Source organism: Phalangium opilio, unplaced genomic scaffold, assembly GCF_054372755.1.
Source record: "Phalangium opilio isolate 3A_F unplaced genomic scaffold, DU_Popi_V2 ptg000053l_1, whole genome shotgun sequence".
Classification (NCBI taxonomy): domain Eukaryota; kingdom Metazoa; phylum Arthropoda; class Arachnida; order Opiliones; family Phalangiidae; genus Phalangium; species Phalangium opilio.
In genome coordinates, this window is record NW_028324172.1 from 3011455 (window position 1) to 3032500 (window position 21046).

At 43.7% G+C, this 21046-nt stretch overlaps 25 non-coding genes across 25 annotated transcripts; all 25 read left to right on the forward strand.

Moving 5' to 3' along the window:
- The first annotated feature begins 121 nt into the window (after positions 1-121).
- On the forward strand, positions 122-194 carry TRNAY-GUA (transfer RNA tyrosine (anticodon GUA)). The gene has a single exon. It is a non-coding gene; the product is annotated as a tRNA-Tyr (tRNA).
- A 640-nt stretch (positions 195-834) lies between these two features.
- Positions 835-907, forward strand: TRNAN-GUU (transfer RNA asparagine (anticodon GUU)). Its single transcript has one exon. It is a non-coding gene; the product is annotated as a tRNA-Asn (tRNA).
- A 210-nt stretch (positions 908-1117) lies between these two features.
- Positions 1118-1190, forward strand: TRNAN-GUU (transfer RNA asparagine (anticodon GUU)). The gene has a single exon. It is a non-coding gene; the product is annotated as a tRNA-Asn (tRNA).
- A 787-nt stretch (positions 1191-1977) lies between these two features.
- TRNAN-GUU (transfer RNA asparagine (anticodon GUU)) lies at positions 1978-2050 on the forward strand. Its single transcript has one exon. It is a non-coding gene; the product is annotated as a tRNA-Asn (tRNA).
- Positions 2051-3572: 1522 nt separating this feature from the next.
- On the forward strand, positions 3573-3645 carry TRNAN-GUU (transfer RNA asparagine (anticodon GUU)). The gene has a single exon. It is a non-coding gene; the product is annotated as a tRNA-Asn (tRNA).
- A 356-nt stretch (positions 3646-4001) lies between these two features.
- Positions 4002-4074, forward strand: TRNAN-GUU (transfer RNA asparagine (anticodon GUU)). Its single transcript has one exon. It is a non-coding gene; the product is annotated as a tRNA-Asn (tRNA).
- Positions 4075-4284: 210 nt separating this feature from the next.
- TRNAN-GUU (transfer RNA asparagine (anticodon GUU)) lies at positions 4285-4357 on the forward strand. The gene has a single exon. It is a non-coding gene; the product is annotated as a tRNA-Asn (tRNA).
- A 787-nt stretch (positions 4358-5144) lies between these two features.
- Positions 5145-5217, forward strand: TRNAN-GUU (transfer RNA asparagine (anticodon GUU)). The gene has a single exon. It is a non-coding gene; the product is annotated as a tRNA-Asn (tRNA).
- Positions 5218-5585: 368 nt separating this feature from the next.
- Positions 5586-5658, forward strand: TRNAN-GUU (transfer RNA asparagine (anticodon GUU)). Its single transcript has one exon. It is a non-coding gene; the product is annotated as a tRNA-Asn (tRNA).
- Positions 5659-5732: 74 nt separating this feature from the next.
- Positions 5733-5805, forward strand: TRNAN-GUU (transfer RNA asparagine (anticodon GUU)). Its single transcript has one exon. It is a non-coding gene; the product is annotated as a tRNA-Asn (tRNA).
- Positions 5806-6309: 504 nt separating this feature from the next.
- Positions 6310-6382, forward strand: TRNAN-GUU (transfer RNA asparagine (anticodon GUU)). The gene has a single exon. It is a non-coding gene; the product is annotated as a tRNA-Asn (tRNA).
- A 357-nt stretch (positions 6383-6739) lies between these two features.
- Positions 6740-6812, forward strand: TRNAN-GUU (transfer RNA asparagine (anticodon GUU)). Its single transcript has one exon. It is a non-coding gene; the product is annotated as a tRNA-Asn (tRNA).
- A 74-nt stretch (positions 6813-6886) lies between these two features.
- Positions 6887-6959, forward strand: TRNAN-GUU (transfer RNA asparagine (anticodon GUU)). Its single transcript has one exon. It is a non-coding gene; the product is annotated as a tRNA-Asn (tRNA).
- A 651-nt stretch (positions 6960-7610) lies between these two features.
- On the forward strand, positions 7611-7683 carry TRNAN-GUU (transfer RNA asparagine (anticodon GUU)). Its single transcript has one exon. It is a non-coding gene; the product is annotated as a tRNA-Asn (tRNA).
- Positions 7684-7757: 74 nt separating this feature from the next.
- On the forward strand, positions 7758-7830 carry TRNAN-GUU (transfer RNA asparagine (anticodon GUU)). Its single transcript has one exon. It is a non-coding gene; the product is annotated as a tRNA-Asn (tRNA).
- A 651-nt stretch (positions 7831-8481) lies between these two features.
- Positions 8482-8554, forward strand: TRNAN-GUU (transfer RNA asparagine (anticodon GUU)). Its single transcript has one exon. It is a non-coding gene; the product is annotated as a tRNA-Asn (tRNA).
- A 74-nt stretch (positions 8555-8628) lies between these two features.
- TRNAN-GUU (transfer RNA asparagine (anticodon GUU)) lies at positions 8629-8701 on the forward strand. Its single transcript has one exon. It is a non-coding gene; the product is annotated as a tRNA-Asn (tRNA).
- A 74-nt stretch (positions 8702-8775) lies between these two features.
- TRNAN-GUU (transfer RNA asparagine (anticodon GUU)) lies at positions 8776-8848 on the forward strand. Its single transcript has one exon. It is a non-coding gene; the product is annotated as a tRNA-Asn (tRNA).
- A 504-nt stretch (positions 8849-9352) lies between these two features.
- Positions 9353-9425, forward strand: TRNAN-GUU (transfer RNA asparagine (anticodon GUU)). Its single transcript has one exon. It is a non-coding gene; the product is annotated as a tRNA-Asn (tRNA).
- A 2375-nt stretch (positions 9426-11800) lies between these two features.
- Positions 11801-11873, forward strand: TRNAN-GUU (transfer RNA asparagine (anticodon GUU)). The gene has a single exon. It is a non-coding gene; the product is annotated as a tRNA-Asn (tRNA).
- A 74-nt stretch (positions 11874-11947) lies between these two features.
- TRNAN-GUU (transfer RNA asparagine (anticodon GUU)) lies at positions 11948-12020 on the forward strand. The gene has a single exon. It is a non-coding gene; the product is annotated as a tRNA-Asn (tRNA).
- A 74-nt stretch (positions 12021-12094) lies between these two features.
- TRNAN-GUU (transfer RNA asparagine (anticodon GUU)) lies at positions 12095-12167 on the forward strand. Its single transcript has one exon. It is a non-coding gene; the product is annotated as a tRNA-Asn (tRNA).
- Positions 12168-13547: 1380 nt separating this feature from the next.
- TRNAN-GUU (transfer RNA asparagine (anticodon GUU)) lies at positions 13548-13620 on the forward strand. The gene has a single exon. It is a non-coding gene; the product is annotated as a tRNA-Asn (tRNA).
- Positions 13621-13694: 74 nt separating this feature from the next.
- On the forward strand, positions 13695-13767 carry TRNAN-GUU (transfer RNA asparagine (anticodon GUU)). Its single transcript has one exon. It is a non-coding gene; the product is annotated as a tRNA-Asn (tRNA).
- A 2532-nt stretch (positions 13768-16299) lies between these two features.
- TRNAN-GUU (transfer RNA asparagine (anticodon GUU)) lies at positions 16300-16372 on the forward strand. The gene has a single exon. It is a non-coding gene; the product is annotated as a tRNA-Asn (tRNA).
- Positions 16373-21046: the final 4674 nt, after the last annotated feature.

Below are 21046 nucleotides of genomic sequence, written 5' to 3' on the forward strand. Positions count from 1 at the left end.
TTCGGCTGTTAACCGAAAGGTTGGTGGTTCGAGCCCACCCGGTAGCGTTGTTTTGAAGTATTAGAAGTAACGTAAAAAGGCAAAATTTTTCCACAATACGCGGCAATCAATGTTTTTCTAAGCTTCCGTGGCGTAATGGTTAGCGCGTTCGGCTGTAAACCGAAAGGTTGGTGGTTCGAGCCCACCCGGGAGCTTTGTTTTGAAGTTTTAGAAGTAACGTAAAAAGGCACAACACGTGAAAATCAATATTTCTCTAAGGTTCAGTGGCGCAATGGTTAGCGCGTTCGGCTGTTAACCGAAAGGTTGGTGGTTTGAGCCCACCCGGGAGCGTTGTTTAGAAGTTTTAGAAGTAAGGTAAAAAGGCAAAATTTTTCCGCAATACCTGACAATCAATCATTTTCTAAGCTTCCGTGGCGCAATGGTTAGCGCGTTCGGCTGTTAACCGAAAGGTTGGTGGTTCAAGCCCACCCGGGAGCGTTGTTTTGACGTCTTACAAGTAACGTAAAAAGGCAAAATTTTTCCACAATACGTGACAATCAATCTTTTTCTAAGCTTCCGTGGCGCAATGGTTAGCACGGTCGGCTGTTAACCGAAAGGTTGTTGGTTCGAGCCCAACCGGGAGCGTTGTTTGGAAGTCTTAGATGTAACGTAAAAAGGCACAACACGTGAAAATCAATATGTCTCTAAGCTTCCGTGGCGCAATGGTTAGCGCGTTCGGCTGTTAACCGAAAGGTTGGTGGTTCAAGCCCACCCGGGAGCGTTGTTTTGACGTCTTACAAGTAACGTAAAAAGGCAAAATGTTTCCACAATACGTGACAATCCATGTTTTTTTAAGCTTCCGTGGCGCAATGGTTAGCGCGTTCGGCTGTTAACCGAAAGGTTGGTGGTTCGAGCCCACCCGGGAGCGTTGTTTTGAAGTTTTAGAAGTAACTTAAAAAGGCAAAATTTTTCCACAATACGCGGCAATCAATCTTTTTCTAAGCTTCCGTGGCGCAATGGTTAGCGCGTTCGGCTGTTAACCGAAATGTTGGTGGTTCGAGCCCAGCCGGGAGCGTTGTTTGGAAGTCTTAGAAGTAATGTAAAAAGGCACAACACGTGAAAATCAATATTTCTCTAAGCTTCCGTGGCGCAATGGTTAGCGCGTTCGGCTGTTAACCGAAAGGTTGGTGGTTCGAGCCCACCCGGGAGCGTTGTTTTGAAGTTTTAGAAGTAACGTAAAAAGGCAAAATTTTTCCACAATACGCGGCAATCAATCTTTTTCTAAGCTTCCGTGGCGCAATGGTTAGCGCGGTCGGCTGTTAACCGAAAGGTTGTTGGTTCGAGCCCAACCGGGAGCGTTGTTTGGAAGTCTTAGATGTAACGTAAAAAGGCACAACACGTGAAAATCAATATGTCTCTAAGCTTCCGTGGCGCAATGGTTAACGCGTTCGGCTGTTAACCGAAAGGTTGGTGGTTCGAGCCCACCCGGTAGCGTTGTTTTGAAGTATTAGAAGTAACGTAAAAAGGCAAAAATTTTCCACAATACGCGGCAATCAATCTTTTTCTAAGCTTCCGTGGCGCAGTGGTTAGCGCGTTCGGCTGTTAACTGAAAGGTTGGTGGTTCGAGCCCACCCGGGAGCGTTGTTTTGAAGTTTTAGAAGTAACGTAAAAAGGCAAAATTTTTCCACAATACGCGGCAATCAATCTTTTTCTAAGCTTCCGTGGCGCCAGGGTTAGCGCGTTCGGCTGTTAACCGAAATGTTGGTGGTTCGAGCCCAACCGGGAGCGTTGTTTGGAAGTCTTAGAAGTAATGTAAAAAGGCACAACACGTGAAAATCAATATTTCTCTAAGCTTCCGTGGCGCAGTGGTTAGCGAGTTCGGCTGTTAACCGAAAGGTTGGTGGTTCGAGCCCACCCGGGAGCGTTGTTTTGAAGTTTTAGAAGTAACGTAAAAAGGCAAAATTTTTCCACAATACGCGGCAATTAATCTTTTTCTAAGCTTCCGTGGCGCAATGGTTAGCGCGTTCGGCTGTTAACCGAAAGGTTGGTGGTTCGAGCCCACCCGGGAGCGTTGTTTAGAAGTTTTAGAAGTAACGTAAAAAGGCAAAATTTTTCCGCAATACCTGACAATCAATCATTTTCTAAGCTTCCGTGGCGCAATGGTTAGCGCGTTCGGCTGTTAACCGAAAGGTTGGTGGTTCGAGCCTACCACTGAGCGTTGTTTTGAAGTCTTAGAAGTAACGTAAAAAGGCAAAATTTTTCCAAAATACGCGGCAATCAATCTTTTTCTAAGCTTCCGTGGCGCAATGGTTAGCGCGTTCGGCTGTTAACCGAAAGGTTGGTGGTTCGAGCCCAACCGGGAGCGTTGTTTGGAAGTCTTAGAAGTAACGTAAAAAGGCACAACACGTGAAAATCAATATTTCTCTAAGGTTCCGTGGCGCAATGGTTAGCGCGTTCGGCTGTTAACCGAAAGGTTGGTGGTTCGAGCCCACCCGGGAGCGTTGTTTAGAAGTTTTAGAAGTAACGTAAAAAGGCAAAATATTTCCACAATACCTGACAATCAACCATTTTCTAAGCTTCCGTGGCGCAATGGTTAGCGCGTTCGGCTGTTAACCGAAAGGTTGGTGGTTCGAGCCTACCACTGAGCGTTGTTTTGAAGTCTTAGAAGTAACGTAAAAAGGCAAAATTTTTCCACAATACGCGGCAATCAATCTTTTTCTAAGCTTCCGTGGCGCAATGGTTAGCGCGTTCGGCTGTTAACCGATAGGTTGGTGGTTCGAGCCCACCCGGGAGCGTTGTTTTGAAGTTTTAGAAGTAACGTAAAAAGGCAAAATCTTTCCACAATACGCGGCAATCAATGTTTTTCTAAGCTTCCGTGGCGCAATGGTTAGCGCGTTCGGCTGTTAACCGGAAGGTTGGTGGTTCGAGCCCACCCGGGAGCGTTGTTTTGAAGTTTTAGAAGTAACGTAAAAAGGCAAAATTTTTCCACAATACCTGACAATCAATCATTTTCTAAGCTTCCGTGGCGCAATGGTTAGCGCGTTCGGCTGTTAACCGAAAGGTTGGTGGTTCGAGCCTACCACTGAGCGTTGTTTTGAAGTCTTAGAAGTAAGGTAAAAAGGCAAAATTTTTCCGCAATACCTGACAATCAATCTTTTTCTAAGCTTCCGTGGCGCAATGGTTAGCACGGTCGGCTGTTAACCGAAAGGTTGTTGGTTCGAGCCCAACCGGGAGCGTTGTTTGGAAGTCTTAGATGTAACGTAAAAAGGCACAACACGTGAAAATCAATATGTCTCTAAGCTTCCGTGGCGCAATGGTTAGCGCGTTCGGCTGTTAACCGAAAGGTTGGTGGTTCGAGCCCACCCGGTAGCGTTGTTTTGAAGTATTAGAAGTAACGTAAAAAGGCAAAATTTTTCCACAATACGCGGCAATCAATCTTTTTCTAAGCTTCCGTGGCGCAATGGTTAGCGCGTTCGGCTGTTAACCGAAAGGTTGGTGGTTCGAGCCTACCACTGAGCGTTGTTTTGAAGTATTAGAAGTAACGTAAAAAGGCAAAACTTTTCCACAATACGCGGCAATCAATCTTTTTGTAAGCTTCCGTGGCGCAATGGTTAGCGCGTTCGGCTGTTAACCGAAAGGTTGGTGGTTCGAGCCCACCCGGGAGCGTTGTTTAGAAGTTTTAGAAGTAAGGTAAAAAGGCAAAATTTTTCCGCAATACCTGACAATCAATCATTTTCTAAGCTTCCGTGGCGCAATGGTTAGCGCGTTCGGCTGTTAACCGAAATGTTGGTGGTTCGAGCCCAACCGGGAGCGTTGTTTGGAAGTCTTAGAAGTAATGTAAAAGGCACAACACGTGAAAATCAATATTTCTCTAAGCTTCCGTGGCGCAATGGTTAGCGCGTTCGGCTGTTAGCCGAAAGGTTGGTGGTTCAAGCCCACCCGGGAGCGTTTTTTTGACGTCTTACAAGTAACGTAAAAAGGCAAAATGTTTCCACAATACGTGACAATCAATGTTTTTTTAAGCTTCCGTGGCGCAATGGTTAGCGCGTTCGGCTGTTAACCGAAAGGTTGGTGGTTCGAGCCCACCCGGGAGCGTTGTTTTGAAGTTTTAGAAGTAACTTAAAAAGGCAAAATTTTTCCACAATACGCGGCAATCAATCTTTTTCTAAGCTTCCGTGGCGCAATGGTTAGCGCGTTCGGCTGTTAACCGAAATGTTGGTGGTTCGAGCCCAGCCGGGAGCGTTGTTTGGAAGTCTTAGAAGTAATGTAAAAAGGCACAACACGTGAAAATCAATATTTCTCTAAGCTTCCGTGGCGCAATGGTTAGCGCGTTCGGCTGTTAACCGAAAGGTTGGTGGTTCGAGCCCACCCGGGAGCGTTGTTTTGAAGTTTTAGAAGTAACGTAAAAAGGCAAAATTTTTCCACAATACGCGGCAATCAATCTTTTTCTAAGCTTCCGTGGCGCAATGGTTAGCGCGGTCGGCTGTTAACCGAAAGGTTGTTGGTTCGAGCCCAACCGGGAGCGTTGTTTGGAAGTCTTAGATGTAACGTAAAAAGGCACAACACGTGAAAATCAATATGTCTCTAAGCTTCCGTGGCGCAATGGTTAACGCGTTCGGCTGTTAACCGAAAGGTTGGTGGTTCGAGCCCACCCGGTAGCGTTGTTTTGAAGTATTAGAAGTAACGTAAAAAGGCAAAATTTTTCCACAATACGCGGCAATCAATCTTTTTCTAAGCTTCCGTGGCGCAGTGGTTAGCGCGTTCGGCTGTTAACTGAAAGGTTGGTGGTTCGAGCCCACCCGGGAGCGTTGTTTTGAAGTTTTAGAAGTAACGTAAAAAGGCAAAATTTTTCCACAATACGTGGCAATCAATCTTTTTCTAAGCTTCCGTGGCGCAAGGGTTAGCGCGTTCGGCTGTTAACCGAAATGTTGGTGGTTCGAGCCCAACCGGGAGCGTTGTTTGGAAGTCTTAGAAGTAATGTAAAAAGGCACAACACGTGAAAATCAATATTTGTCTAAGCTTCCGTGGCGCAGTGGTTAGCGAGTTCGGCTGTTAACCGAAAGGTTGGTGGTTCGAGCCCACCCGGGAGCGTTGTTTTGAAGTTTCAGAAGTAACGTAAAAAGGCAAAATTTTTCCACAATACGCGGCAATTAATCTTTTTCTAAGCTTCCGTGGCGCAATGGTTAGCGCGTTCGGCTGTTAACCGAAAGGTTGGTGGTTCGAGCCCACCCGGGAGCGTTGTTTAGAAGTTTTAGAAGTAACGTAAAAAGGCAAAATTTTTCCGCAATACCTGACAATCAATCATTTTCTAAGCTTCCGTGGCGCAATGGTTAGCGCGTTCGGCTGTTAACCGAAAGGTTGGTGGTTCGAGCCTACCACTGAGCGTTGTTTTGAAGTCTTAGAAGTAACGTAAAAAGGCAAAATTTTTCCACAATACGCGGCAATCAATCTTTTTCTAAGCTTCCGTGGCGCAATGGTTAGCGCGTTCGGCTGTTAACCGATAGGTTGGTGGTTCGAGCCTACCCGGGAGCGTTGTTTTGAAGTTTTAGAAGTAACGTAAAAAGGCAAAATCTTTCCACAATACGCGGCAATCAATGTTTTTCTAAGCTTCCGTGGCGCAATGGTTAGCGCGTTCGGCTGTTAACCGAAAGGTTGGTGGTTCGAGCCCACCCGGGAGCGTTGTTTTGAAGTTTTAGAAGTAACGTAAAAAGGCAAAATTTTTCCACAATACCTGACAATCAATCATTTTCTAAGCTTCCGTGGCGCAATGGTTAGCGCGTTCGGCTGTTAACCGAAAGGTTGGTGGTTCGAGCCCACCCGGGAGCGTTGTTTTGAAGTTTTAGAAGTAACGTAAAAAGGCAAAATTTTTCCACAATACCTGACAATCAATCATTTTCTAAGCTTCCGTGGCGCAATGGTTAGCGCGTTCGGCTGTTAACCGAAAGGTTGGTGGTTCGAGCCTACCACTGAGCGTTGTTTTGAAGTCTTAGAAGTAACGTAAAAAGGGAAAATTTTTCCACAATACGCGGCAATCAATCTTTTTCTAAGCTTCCGTGGCGCAATGGTAAGCGCGTTCGGCTGTTATCCGAAAGGTTGGTGGTTCGAGCCCAACCGGGAGCGTTGTTTGGAAGTCTTAGAAGTAACGTAAAAAGGCACAATACGTGAAAATCAATATTTCTCTAAGCTTCCGTGGCGCAATGGTTAGCGCGTTCGGGTGTTAACCGAAAGGTTGGTGGTTCGAGCCCACCCGGGAGCGTTGTTTTGAAGTTTTAGAAGTAACGTAAATAGGCAAAATTTTTCCACAATACGCGGCAATACATCTTTTTCTAAGCTTCCGTGGCGCAATGGTTAGCGCGTTCGGCTGTTAACCGAAAGGTTGGTGGTTCGAGCCCACCCGGGAGCGTTGTTTTGAAGTTTTAGAAGTAACGTAAAAAGGCGCAACACGTGAAAATCAATATTTCTCTAAGGTTCAGTGGCGCAATGGTTAGCGCGTTCGGCTGTTAACCGAAAGGTTGGTGGTTCGAGCCCACCCGGGAGCGTTGTTTAGAAGTTTTAGAAGTAAGGTAAAAAGGCAAAATTTTTCCGCAATACCTGACAATCAATCATTTTCTAAGCTTCCGTGGCGCAATGGTTGGCGCGTTCGGCTGTTAACCGAAAGGTTGGTGGTTCAAGCCCACCCGGGAGCGTTGTTTTGACGTCGTACAAGTAACGTAAAAAGGCAAAATTTTTCCACAATACGTGACAATCAATCTTTTTCTAAGCTTCCGTGGCGCAATGGTTAGCGCGTTCGGCTGTTAACCGAAAGGTTGGTGGTTCGAGCCCACCCGGGAGCGTTGTTTTGAAGTTTTAGAAGTAACGTAAAAAGGCAAAATTTTTCCACAATACGCGGCAATCAATCTTTTTCTAAGCTTCCGTGGCGCAATGGTTAGCGCGTTCGGCTGTTAACCGAAAGGTTGGTGGTTCGAGCCCACCCGGGAGCGTTGTTTTGAAGTCTTAGAAGTAACGTAAAAAGGCAAAATTTTTCCACAATACGCGGCAATCAATCTGTTTCTAAGCTTCCGTGGCGCAATGGTTAGCGCGTTCGGCTGTTAACCGAAAGGTTGGTGGTTCGAGCCCAACCGGGAGCGTTGATTGGAAGTCTTAGAAGTAACGTAAAAAGGCACAACACGTGAAAATCAATATTTCTCTAAGGTTCCGTGGCGCAATGGTTAGCGCGTTCGGCGGTTAACCGAAATGTTGGTGGTTCGAGCCCACCCGGGAGCGTTGTTTAGAAGTTTTAGAAGTAACGTAAAAAGGCAAAATTTTTCCACAATACCTCACAATCAACCATTTTCTAATATTCCGTGGCGCAATGGTTAGCGCGTTCGGCTGTTAACCGAAAGGTTGGTGGTTCGAGCCTACCACTGAGCGTTGTTTTGAAGTCTTAGAAGTAACGTAAAAAGGCAAAATTTTTCCACAATACGCGGCAATCAATCTTTTTCTAAGCTTCCGTGGCGCAATGGTTAGCGCGTTCGGCTGTTAACCGATAGGTTGGTGGTTCGAGCCCACCCGGGAGCGTTGTTTTGAAGTTTTAGAAGTAACGTAAAAAGGCAAAATCTTTCCACAATACGCGGCAATCAATGTTTTTCTAAGCTTCCGTGGCGCAATGGTTAGCGCGTTCGGCTGTTAACCGAAAGGTTGGTGGTTCGAGCCCACCCGGGAGCGTTGTTTTGAAGTTTTAGAAGTAACGTAAAAAGGCAAAATTTTTCCACAATACCTGACAATCAATCATTTTCTAAGCTTCCGTGGCGCAATGGTTAGCGCGTTCGGCTGTTAACCGAAAGGTTGGTGGTTCGAGCCCACCCGGGAGCGTTGTTTTGAAGTTTTAGAAGTAACGTAAAAAGGCAAAATTTTTCCACAATACCTGACAATCAATCATTTTCTAAGCTTCCGTGGCGCAATGGTTAGCGCGTTCGGCTGTTAACCGAAAGGTTGGTGGTTCGAGCCTACCACTGAGCGTTGTTTTGAAGTCTTAGAAGTAACGTAAAAAGGGAAAATTTTTCCACAATACGCGGCAATCAATCTTTTTCTAAGCTTCCGTGGCGCAATGGTTAGCGCGTTCGGCTGTTAACCGAAAGGTTGGTGGTTCGAGCCCAACCGGGAGCGTTGTTTGGAAGTCTTAGAAGTAACGTAAAAAGGCACAATACGTGAAAATCAATATTTCTCTAAGCTTCCGTGGCGCAATGGTTAGCGCGTTCGGGTGTTAACCGGAAGGTTGGTGGTTCGACCCCACCCGGGAGCGTTGTTTTGAAGTCTTAGAAGTAACGTAAAAAGGCAAAATTTTTCCACAATACGCGGCAATCAATCTTTTTCTAAGCTTCCGTGGCGCAATGGTTAGCGCGTTCGGCTGTTAACCGATAGGTTGGTGGTTCGAGCCCACCCGGGAGCGTTGTTTTGAAGTTTAAGAAGTAACGTAAAAAGGCAAAATCTTTCCACAATACGCGGCAATCAATGTTTTTCTAAGCTTCCGTGGCGCAATGGTTAGCGCGTTCGGCTGTTAACCGAAAGGTTGGTGGTTCGAGCCCACCCGGGAGCGTTGTTTTGAAGTTTTAGAAGTAACGTAAAAAGGCAAAATTTTTCCACAATACCTGACAATCAATCATTTTCTAAGCTTCCGTGGCGCAATGGTTAGCGCGTTCGGCTGTTAACCGAAAGGTTGGTGGTTCGAGCCCACCCGGGAGCGTTGTTTTGAAGTTTTAGAAGTAACGTAAAAAGGCAAAATGTTTCCACAATACGCGGCAATCAATCTTTTTCTAAGCTTCCGTGGCGCAATGGTTAGCGCGTTCGGCTGTTAACCGAAAGGTTGGTGGTTCGAGCCCACCCGGGAGCGTTGTTTAGAAGTTTTAGAAGTAACGTAAAAAGGCAAAATTTTTCCGCAATACCTGACAATCAATCATTTTCTAAGCTTCCGTGGCGCAATGGTTAGCGCGTTCGGCTGTTAACCGAAAGGTTGGTGGTTCGAGCCTACCACTGAGCGTTGTTTTGAAGTCTTAGAAGTAACGTAAAAAGGCAAAAATTTTCCACAATACGCGGCAATCAATCTTTTTCTAAGCTTCCGTGGCGCAATGGTTAGCGCGTTCGGCTGTTAACCGAAAGGTTAGTGGTTCGAGCCCAAACGGGAGCGTTGTTTGGAAGTCTTAGAAGTAACGTAAAAAGGCACAATACGTGAAAAGCAATATTTCTCTAAGCTTCCGTGGCGCAATGGTTAGCGCGTTCGGGTGTTAACCGAAAGGTTGGTGGTTCGAGCACACCCGGGAGCGTTGTTTTGAAGTTTTAGAAGTAACGTAAAAAGGCAAAATTTTTCCACAATACGCGGCAATACATCTTTTTCTAAGCTTCCGTGGCGCAATGGTTAGCGCGTTCGGCTGTTAACCGAAAGGTTGGTGGTTCGAGCCCACCCGGGAGCGTTGTTTTGAAGTTTTAGAAGTAACGTAAAAAGGCACAACACGTGAAAATCAATATTTCTCTAAGGTTCAGTGGCGCAATGGTTAGCGCGTTCGGCTGTTAACCGAAAGGTTGGTGGTTCGAGCCCACCCGGGAGCGTTGTTTAGAAGTTTTAGAAGTAAGGTAAAAAGGCAAAATTTTTCCGCAATACCTGACAATCAATCATTTTCTAAGCTTCCGTGGCGCAATGGTTAGCGCGTTCGGCTGTTAACCGAAAGGTTGGTGGTTCAAGCCCACCCGGGAGCGTTGTTTTGACGTCTTACAAGTAACGTAAAAAGGCAAAATTTTTCCACAATACGTGACAATCAATCTTTTTCTAAGCTTCCGTGGCGCAATGGTTAGCGCGTTCGGCTGTTAACCGAAAGGTTGGTGGTTCGAGCACACCCGGAAGCGTTGTTTAGAAGTTTTAGAAGTAACGTAAAAAGGCAAAATTTTTCCGCAATACCTGACAATCAATCATTTTCTAAGCTTCCGTGGCGCAATGGTTAGCGCGTTCGGCTGTTAACCGAAAGGTTGGTGGTTCGAGCCCAACCGGGAGCGTTGTTTGGAAGTCTTAGAAGTAACGTAAAAAGGCACAACACGTGAAAATCAGTATTTCTCTAAGCTTACGTGGCGCAATGGTTAGCGCGTTCGGCTGTTAACCGAAAGGTTGGTGGTTCGAACCCACCCGGGAGCGTTGTTTTGAAGTTTTAGAAGTAACGTAAAAAGGCAAAATTTTTCCACAATACGCGGCAATCAATCTTTTTCTAAGCTTCCGTGGCGCAATGGTTAGCGCGTTCGGCTGTTAACCGAAAGGTTGGTGGTTCGAGCCCAACCGGGAGAATTGTTTGGAAGTCTTAGAAGTAACGTAAAAAGGCACAACACGTGAAAATCAATATTTCTCTAAGGTTCCGTGGCGCAATGGTTAGCGCGTTCGGCTGTTAACCGAAAGGTTGGTGGTTCGAGCCCACCCGGGAGCGTTGTTTAGAAGTTTTAGAAGTAAGGTAAAAAGGCAAAATTTTTCCACAATACCTGACAATCAACCATTTTCTAAGCTTCCGTGGCGCAATGGTTAGCGCGTTCGGCTGTTTACCGAAAGGTTGGTGGTTCGAGCCTACCACTGAGCGTTGTTTTGAAGTCTTAGAAGTAACGCAAAAAGGCAAAATTTTTCCACAATACGTGGCAATCAATCTTTTTCTAAGCTTCCGTGGCGCAAAGGTTAGCGCGTTCGGCTGTTAACGGAAAGGTTGGTGGTTCGAGCCCACCCGAGAGCGTTGTTTTGAAGTCTTAGAAGTAACGTAAAAAGGCAAAATCTTTCCATAATACGTGAAAATCAAAGTTTTACTAAGCTTCCGTGGCGCAATGGTTAGCGCGTTCGGCTGTTAACCGAAAGGTTAGTGGTTCGAGCCTACCCGGGAGCGTCGTTTTGAAGTCTTAGAAGTAACGTAAAAAGGCAAAATTTTTCCACAATACGTGACAATCAATGTTTTTTACCTCTCCGAGTGACGTAAGTCACGGAGAGGTTCTGTAACGATCGTGTGTGTCCGTTTGTGTGTTTGTGTGTGTGTTGGTGAGTTTGCGAGAGTGGACTTGAATTTCCTTTGAGTTGCCCGGAGTTCGCAGGAGTTGCTCGCGAATTCGCTAGAGTTGCCGGGAGTTTGTTAGAGTTCTCGCAAGTCACAGTGGCTTTCATCGAGTTCCAAGGCGTTCGCGAGAGTTTTCGCGAGAATATTCAAGAGTTCGCGAGACTTTTCACGAGTTCGCAAAAATTGCCAAAACTTCGCAAGTAATCTTAGCCTAATGTTGTTTAATAAAGAATATAGAAAATAAACTATAAAGATGTTTTTCGTTTCTTGTTCGTTTATTATGTTTATTATATAAATAGTGTGACATGACAAATGAATTTTTACTTCAAAGCGAAGTTTTTTTTCTTCAATAATGGGGTCTGGTAGGTGACACATATAATTTTTGATGTCATAGAAACCGTGAGCCGCAACTAAGACACAAATAACTTTTGATGTCATAGAAACCGTGAGCCGCAACTATTATCTCCTTTAATTTCCAGCTTTATTCATTTCGTACCAATTACAGAGGACTTCAAGAACTTTACATTTGATAAAAGGAGATGGCTTAATCGGGGCGATGTCTAAAGAATACATTTGTTGTTTCCCTTTTCCTGACAAATAGCTGAAATCTATTATACACCCAATAAGAAATTCTTTTGACTTTTCTTTGAGAAAGGCATACCATTCGGCTTTTATTATTTTACCTGCCTTCCAAGAATCTTGACTAGAAGTCTTAGAAGTAACGTAAAAAGGCAAAATTTTGCCACAATACGTGACAATCAGTGTTTTTCTAAGCTTCCGTGGCGCAGTGGTTAGCGCGTTCGGCTGTTAACCGAAAGGTTGGTGGTTCGAGCCCACCCGGGAGCGTTGTTTTGAAGTTTTAGAAGTAACGTAAAAAGGCAAAATTTTTCCACACTACGCGGCAATCAATCTTTTTCTAAGCTTCCGTGGCGCAATGGTTAGCGCGTTCGGCTGTTAACCGAAAGGTTGGTGGTTCGAGCCCACCCGGGAGCGTTGTTTTGAAGTTTTAGAAGTAACGTAAAAAGGCAAAATTTTTCCACAATACGCGGCAATCAATCTTTTTCTAAGCTTCCGTGGCGCAATGGTTAGCGCGTTCGGCTGTTAACCGAAAGGTTGGTGGTTCGAGCCCACCCGGGAGCGTTGTTTAGAAGTTTTAGAAGTAAGGTAAAAAGGCAAAATTTTTCCGCAATACCTGACAATCAATCATTTTCTAAGCTTCCGTGGCGCAATGGTTAGCGCGTTCGGCTGTTAAACGAAAGGTTGGTGGTTCGAGCCTACCACTGAGCGTTGTTTTGAAGTCTTAGAAGTAACGTAAAAAGGCAAAATTTTTCCACACTACGCGGCAATCAATCTTTTTCTAAGTTTCCGTGGCGCAATGGTTAGCGCGTTCTGCTGTTAACCGAAAGGTTGGTGGTTCGAGCCCAACCGGGAGCGTTGTTTGGAAGTCTTAGAAGTACCGTAAAAAGGCAAAATTTTTCCACAATACGTGATAATCAATGTTTTTTACCTCTCCGAGTGACGTAAGTCACGGAGAGGTTCTGTAACGATCGTGTGTGTCCGTTTTTGTGTTTGTGTGTGTGTTTGTGAGTTTGCGAGAGTGGACTTGAATTTCCTTTGAGTTGCCCCGAGTTCGCAGGAGTTGCTCGCCAATTCGCTAGAGTTGCCGGTAGTTTGTTAGAGTTCTCGCAAGTCACAGTGGCTTTCATCGAGTTCCAAGGCGTTCGCGAGAGTTTTCGCGAGAATATTCAAGAGTTTGCGAGACTTTTCACGAGTTCGCAAAAATTGCCAAAACTTCGCAAGTAATCTTAGCCTAATGTTGTTTAATAAAGAATATAGAAAATAAACTATAAAGATGTTTTTCGTTTCTTGTTCGTTTATTATGTTTTTTATATAAATAGTGTGACATGACAAATGAATTTTTACTTCAAAGTGAAGTTTTTTTTTCTTCAATAATGGGGTCTGGTAAGTGACACATATAATTTTTGATGTCATAGAAACCGTGAGCCGCAACTAAGACACAAATAACTTTTGATGTCATAGAAACCGTGAGCCGCAACTATTATCTCCTTTAATTTCCAGCTTTATTCATTTCGTACCAATTACAGAGGACTTCAAGACCTTTACATTTGATAAAAGGAGATGGCTTAATCGCGGCGATGTCTAAAGAATACATTTGTTGTTTCCCTTTTCCTGACAAATAGCTGAAATCTATTATACACCCAATAAGAAATTCTTTTGACTTTTCTTTGAGAAAGGCATACCATTCGGCTTTTATTATTTCACCTGCCTTCCAAGAATCTTGACTAGAAGTCTTAGAAGTAACGTAAAAAGGCAAAATTTTCCCACAATACGTGACAATCAGTGTTTTTCTAAGCTTCCGTGGCGCAATGGTTAGCGCGTTCGGCTGTTAACCGAAAGGTTGGTGGTTCGAGCCTACCCAGGAGGGTTGCTTTGAAGTCTTAGAAATAACGTCAAAAGGCAAAATTTTTCCACAATACGCGGCAATCAAACTTTTTCTAAGCTTCCGTGGCGCAATGGTTAGCGCGTTCGGCTGTTAACCGAAAGGTTGGTGGTTCGAGCCCACCCGGGAGCGTTGTTTTGAAGTCTTAGAAGTAACGTAAAAAGGCAAAATTTTTCCACAATACGCGGCAATCAATCTTTTTCTAAGCTTCCGTGGCGCAGTGGTTAGCGCGTTCGGCTGTTAACCGAAAGGTTGGTGGTTCGAGCCCACCCGGGAGCGTTGTTTAGAAGTTTTAGAAGTAACGTAAAAAGGCAAAATTTTTCCGCAATACCTGACAATCAATCATTTTCTAAGCTTCCGTGGCGCAATGGTTAGCGCGTTCGGCTGTTAACCGAAAGGTTGGTGGTTCGAGCCTACCACTGAGCGTTGTTTTGAAGTCTTAGAAGTAACGTAAAAAGGCACAACACGTGAAAATCAATATTTCTCCAAGCTTCCGTGGCGCAATGGTTAGCGCGTTCGGCTGTTAACTGAAAGGTTGGTGGTTCGAGCCAACCCGGGAGCGTTGTTTTGAAGTTTTAGAAGTAACGTAAAAAGGCAAGATTTTTCCACAATACGCGGCAATCAATCTTTTTCTAAGCTGCCGTGGCGCAATGGATAGCGCGTTCGGCTGTTAACCGAAAGGTTGGCGGATAGAGCCCACCCGGGAGCGTTGTTTTGAAGTCTTAGAAGTAACGTAAAAAGGCAAAATTTTTCCACAATACGTGACAATCAATGTTTTTCTAAGCTTCCGTGGCGCAATGGTTAGCGCGTTCGGCTGTTAACCGAAAGGTTAGTGGTTCGAGCCTACCACTGAGCGTTGTTTTGAAAACTTAGAAGTAACGTAAAAAGGCAAAATTTTTCCACAATACGTGACAATCAGTGTTTTTCTAAGCTTCCGTGGCGCAATGGATAGCGCGTTCGGCTGTTAACCGAAAGGTTGGCGGTTCGAGCCCACCCGGGAGCGTTGTTTTTAAGTCTTAGAAGTAACGTAAAAAGGCAAAATTTTTCCACAATACGTGACAATCAATGTTTTTCTAAGCTTCCGTGGCGCAATGGTTAGCGCGTTCGGCTGTCAACCGAAAGGTTGGTGGTTCGAGCCTACCACTGAGCGTTGTTTTGAAGTCTTAGAAGTAACGTAAAAAGGCAAAATTTTTCCACAATACGTGGCAATCAATCTTTTTCTAAGCTTCCGTGGCGCAAAGGTTAGCGCGTTCGGCTGTCAACCGAAAGGTTGGTGGTTCGAGCCTACCACTGAGCGTTGTTTTGAAGTCTTAGAAGTAACGTAAAAAGGCAAAATTTTTCCGCAATACGTGACAATCAATCTTTTTCTAAGCTTCCATGGCGCAATGGTTAGCGCGTTCGGCTGTTAACCGAAAGGTTGGTGGTTCGACCCCACCCGGGAGCGTTGTTTTGAAGTCTTAGAAGTAACGCAAAAAGGCAAAATCTTTCCATAATACGTGAAAATCAATGTTTTACCAAGCTTCCGTGGCGCAATGGTTAGCGCGTTCGGCTGTTAACCGAAAGGTTAGTGGTTCGAGCCTACCCGGGAGCGTCGTTTTGAGGTCTTAGAAGTAACGTAAAAAGGCAAAATTTTTCCGCAATACGTGACAATCAATGTTTTTTACCTCTCCGAGTGACGTAAGTCACGAAGAGGTTCTGTAACGATCGTGTGTGTCCGTTTGTGTGTTTGTGAGTTTGCGAGAGTTGACTTGAATTTCCTTTGAGTTGCCCCGAGTTCGCAGGAGTTGCTCGCGAATTCGCTAGAGTTGCCGGGAGTTTGTTAGAGTTCTCGCAAGTCACAGTGGCTTTCATCGAGTTCCAAGGCGTTCGCGAGAGTTTTCGAGAGAATATTCAAGAGTTCGCGAGACTTTTCACGAGTTCGCAAAAATTGCCAAAACTTCGCAAGTAATCTTAGCCTAATGTTGTTTAATAAAGAACATAGAAAATAAACTATAAAGATGTTTTTCGTTTCTTGTTCGTTTATTATGTTTATTATATAAATAGTGTGACATGACAAATGAATTTTTACTTCAAAGCGAAGTTTTTTTTCTTCGATAATGGGGTCTGGTAGGTGACACATATAATTTTTGATGTCATAGAAACCGTGAACCGCAACTATGACACAAATAACTTTTGATGTCATAGAAACCGTGAGCCGCAACTATTATCTCCTTTAATTTCCAGCTTTATTCATTTCGTACCAATTACAGAGGACTTCAAGACCTTTACATTTGATAAAAGGAGATGGCTTAATCGGGGCGATGTCTAAAGAATACATTTGTTGTTTCCCTTTTCCTGACAAATAGCTGAAATCTATTATACACCCAATAAGAAATTCTTTTGACTTTTCTTTGAGAAAGGCATACCATTCGGCTTTTATTATTTCACCTGCCTTCCGAGAATCTTGACTAGAAGTCTTAGAAGTAACGTAAAAAGGCAAAATTTTCCCACAATACGTGACAATCAGTGTTTTTCTAAGCTTCCGTGGCGCAATGGTTAGCGCGTTCGGCTGTTAACCGAAAGGTTGGTGGTTCGAGCCTACCCAGGAGCGTTGTTTTGAAGTCTTAGATGTAACGTAAAAAGGCAAAATTTTTCCACAATACGTGACAATCAATGTTTTACTAAGCTTCCGTGGCGTAATGGTTAGCGCGTTCGGCTGTTAACCGAAAGGTTGGTGGTTCGAGCCTACCCGGGAGGGTTGCTTTGAAGTCTTAGAAGTAACGTAAAAAGGCAAAATTTTTCCACAATACGCGGCGATCAATCTTTTTCTAAGCTTCCGTGGCGCAATGGTTAGCGCGTTCGGCTGTTAACCGAAAGGTTGGTGGTTCGAGCCCACCCGGGAGCGTTGTTTTGAAGTCTTAGAAGTAACGTAAAAAGGCAAAATTTTTCCACAATACGTGACAATCAATGTTTTTCTAAGCTTCCGTGGCGTAATGGTTAGCGCGTTCGGCTGTTAACCGAAAGGTTGGTGGTTCGACCCCACCCGGGAGCGTTGTTTTGAAGTCTTAGAAGTAACGTAAAAAGGCAAAATTTTTCCACAATACGTGACAATCAATGTTTTTTACCTCTCCGAGTGACGTAAGTCACGGAGAGGTTCTGTAACGATCGTGTGTGTCCGTCTGTGTGTTTGTGTTTGTGTTTGTGTGTCTGTGTGTGTGTCTGTTTTTACACCCACGTGACCGCGTTCGCAGTTTCCAAATCGGAGCAAACGTGTTCGCCATTTCCGAACTGCTTTCACAGTCACGGAAATGGCTCCTCTACTTGAATTCTCACACCACCATCTTCTGGTCTTTGTCCATCCCACACGGACACCAGTCTGTACTTACTGGCTTCTAATCACCACCATCTTTTTGTCTTTGTCCATCCCACTTGGACACCAGTCTGTACATACTGGCTTTAGACACCACCATCTACTGGTCTTCCGTCTATTCCACATAGACACCAATCTGTCTTATTGGCTTATAACTACATCGTCATCGTTTGGTTTAAGACATTCGCGGCGATCAGCTAGGGTTACGAGAATCGTCTAGCCTCCCTAAGGTGGGTTGTCAACCAAAGGTTTTCGCAATTGCGGTTGTTCTTGCTTTTAACTGTAGTTCGACACCCTTATATACTACCTATTTGAGTAAGGGGAAGCAACCGGCGTATGCTTCATTTCAAACGCCAATATTAGTGAAGTCTCTCAAGAATGTTTAATTGTTCTTTATCAAAACGATGTAACGCTGAATAAGGCGAACAACTAACGAAGAAAATATTTAATATTAATTATATTTATTTTAATATTAAAATAATCTTGTTTCTCAACTCAAAATTAATACGAAAAGAGTTAAAAAGCAGTCTATGTTTTGTCTGTGTGTGTCCGTCCATTGTTACACTAGTGCGTCGCGTTAGCAGTTAGCTTTGTGTTGATGTGTTAAGAAATCATACAGAACCTTAATATTCCCTTTTTCCATAATATAAAGTGAATATGTGGAAGTATTTTTCGTAATTACGGATGCATTTAGTAGTTTTGTAACTTGAAAGCTCTGTTTCATTTTGATATTCAAAGGACATTTTTTAATATTACTATTTGAAATGGCTGTTTATAAATTACTTAAGCTATACTACATCTGTATATAGAATAATCCTTGGTTTAGTGATTTCGTGAAGAAAACTAATACCTAGACTCCGCCGGGTATATCAAGAATTATCCGCAATAGGCTTAGTGAAACAAAGAGTAAATAATTGAAGACCAACGTGTAGTAAACTTTGGGTTTTGATTTTCGTGTCTGAAATGAAGAGACGTCAACGGTTCAGAGTGAGCCGAAAGTTAAATACACTCTTATATAATCAGGTTAAGATTTTATAATAGAAGAAAAGATCATGGTGGCAATTAGACTAGTAAAAGGTCTAATGGTAAACGGGTAGTTACTGAGTTTTTATTCTTTTTATGGTGCGCATTGACTATCAGTGCGTCTAGCTACACTTTAGCTCTGGTGTCATTTAACGTTAAGAGTCGTGATGGCAAACTAAGAATATAGTTGAGGTGAGACGAGACGATAGTGTTAACACTGCAAACCAGTTTTGAATGTAGCTATCAGAATATAGGGTAGACAATAGGGCCTTTACGAACACATAAAGGTTATATATCTCCAAAATTTATACACTTCATTTCCTGTTCTTTCCCATTATTGGATGTAAAATTTCGTCTGCTTTACTGTATATTCGCTATGCTTGGAATACTGTTTCAATATTTCGTAAATTTTTACTTCAAAAAAGAGAAATAATTCCATATCTAGGTAAATAAGTTTCTAGACTCGGAGAGGTAATATTTTGGTTTTCCCAACTTGTTATCTATTAGTATAATGGAAACGAATCGTATATATACCCCAAAATTTGAAGAAAGCGGGCAAGAGGGGTACCCTTCACTTTAAACGTCAATATTAGTAAAGTTTCGAAAGATAATAGGAACAACTATATTTTAAACGATTTAACTATTTTAAAAGTTATTTACGGGCGATTAAAATAATTAATATCATTTATATTTAATTAACTATTTAAGATAAACTTATTTCTTTGAAGTAACACTAGTGAGAGTTTATATAGAACGAGTTATGAAGGTTGCATCTGAATCGAAACACTACACGCATATCAAAGTTAATATAAAGCGAGTAGGATGATAAGATAACATTTCCTTTTTGCAGAATATTAAGTGGAAATATTTTAAATAATTTTCGGCATTACCATTTTTTTAGTAGTTCTGTAGCTATAAAGCTCTGTTTCATCTCAATATTCCAAGAACATCTTCTGATATTAACATTTCAAATTTGGTGTTTACTTTTTAATTCAGCTTTACTACATTTATATATAGTGTAAATGCAACTTTTAATTTCACTACACAATATGGATTTCAATACTTCGTCTCTCTGTAAGTGTTGAAGCGATTGAGTCAATGAAACAAGATACCCTAGATTTAAACTAGAATTGACCTTGTTTCGTGTCCTCTTACAAGAGGTTTTAACGGTTCAGAGTGAGCCGAAAGTTAAATGCACACTTAAGTGATAGATATTAGGTCCTCATTAGACTTATGAGAAAACACAGGGAAATGTTAAACGATTAAACCTTTACAAATGGCCTTCGCGATATCACGCCAATTTGAGCTACGTATTTCCGGTTTTCTCATTGGCTGGTGGACCCGTGGACGAAGTAATACTGAAGAACCAATGGTAGCCCATTACTGCCCCCATTACTAAGCGACAAAACAACCAATGTAAAGCTTACAGCTCCAAAATGGAGGGGGTTATGAAAATGCGGAGTCAAATCCCGGAAAACGCTAGCGCCATCTAGACAAAATAAGACGTTAGCTGCTTCCCTCGTTAGAACGTTGATTCCCCCACTATCCGGTTTGCTAATATCTGCCGCTAGAAGGCGAATCAACAAGTATTTTTCAACTTTCTCCATCTGCCATCCGTCCTTCAGTATTAGTTCGTCCATGGTGGACCTGTGTTTGGATAGTAAATTCGTCTCGACTCGGACGGGTTTATTTTGGTTTCCCAACTTGTAATTTTAATTAATTTATTTAATTAATTGTGATTAATTTAGATTTAATTTAATTTAATTATCTTTAATCATTTACCATTGTGGAGGCCAAGGCTTAACACCACGTGGGGGGGGGCGGATATACCGGCAATGATAAACAATTTTGCTACGGGACTGACCATGGCTTAAGGCCTAGTCTTATCTAGTCGGGTCCCTGTTCGGGCGCCATTTTTATGTAACCCTCTGTAGAATAATTTAACTAAAGGAGAATCTCCCGAGGGCCATAAAAAAGAATAAAGAGAACTTACTTTAATAATCCAAAAGAAGAAGATTTCCTTCTAACTTTAATGAAGTCACTCAAAAATAACTAAGGGATAAAGATACCGCAACTATCACGTTTATACAAATACTCCGTCTTTGGAGAGGTTAACAAAAAGGGAGAGAACAGCTCTCGACCAGAGGCCAATAGTAACTAACTCTCCTTACAAAAAATATCACATTAAGTAAAGTGGAGGAGTATGTAGCATGGAGGCATAACACCCTGCCAGACCCAAGGAGTAGAAACTCCAGGAATCTGGCAGCCATGCTACAATATATTATATAGCCAAATGCCTCGTCATTTAATTAGTGACGCGCATGAATGGATTAACGAGATTCCCACTGTCCTTATCTACTCCACCCCTCAACCTTGACGTGGTGGCGGGGGCATGCGTGTAACTTTGATGCGAAGAGCGTTGCCGGTAGAGCTACTCATGCCGGTTGGTCGTGGTGGATGTGCCAGACTAAGTGTACCCACCCTCTGTTGAGGTTTCGGACCTTGGTAATGCTTCGTGTAAAACTTGTCGCTCCCTACCCTCACCAGGTAGGGTTGCAGTTGCATTTAGGAAGCGTAGGGCTTTTCTGGTAGTGTTACACATGCCGGTTGGCCAACGTGGAGATGTTTTGGGGTTTTCTGTCCCTGTTATGCGGAGGGACGCTAGGGCTGGGGCATGTGGGGGGCTGGGTAGGATGAGAGTCCTGCCCAGCCGGGGTTTCCCAGCGCGCAGGCTGCCGGCTTTGGTCAGGCCGGCATGCGCCCAGGGGTTGTGGCACTGCGGGTGCCCCGCATGCATAGTTTGGCGGTTTCCTTTGATTCGGGCTGCCCTAGCCACAATTTCCGCATATGTATGCCCCCAGGGTCGTAGGGGGGTACGCCCGTATAGAAGTTGGAGAGGCCATTTCATGATCCCAGGAAGAGACCTCCGGGGTGGACCCCCCGGGCCCCGGAATTAACCGGGGGTATGGTTCGCCCAGCTGGTTGGAGGCTTGGAGGATTGGAAGGAAGGACCCAGCTCTGGTTCAAAGTGCCGAGGGACTTTTGTCACCCGTCCCCGGTTGACCTCTCTGTGCCGTAGGCGGAGGTACCAATACAACGGCTACTGTCAGGTATGGCCGATTTTCTTATTAAATTTTGACCATGACGACAACTAACGAAGATAAGAGTTTCCCTGAGGTGAATGAA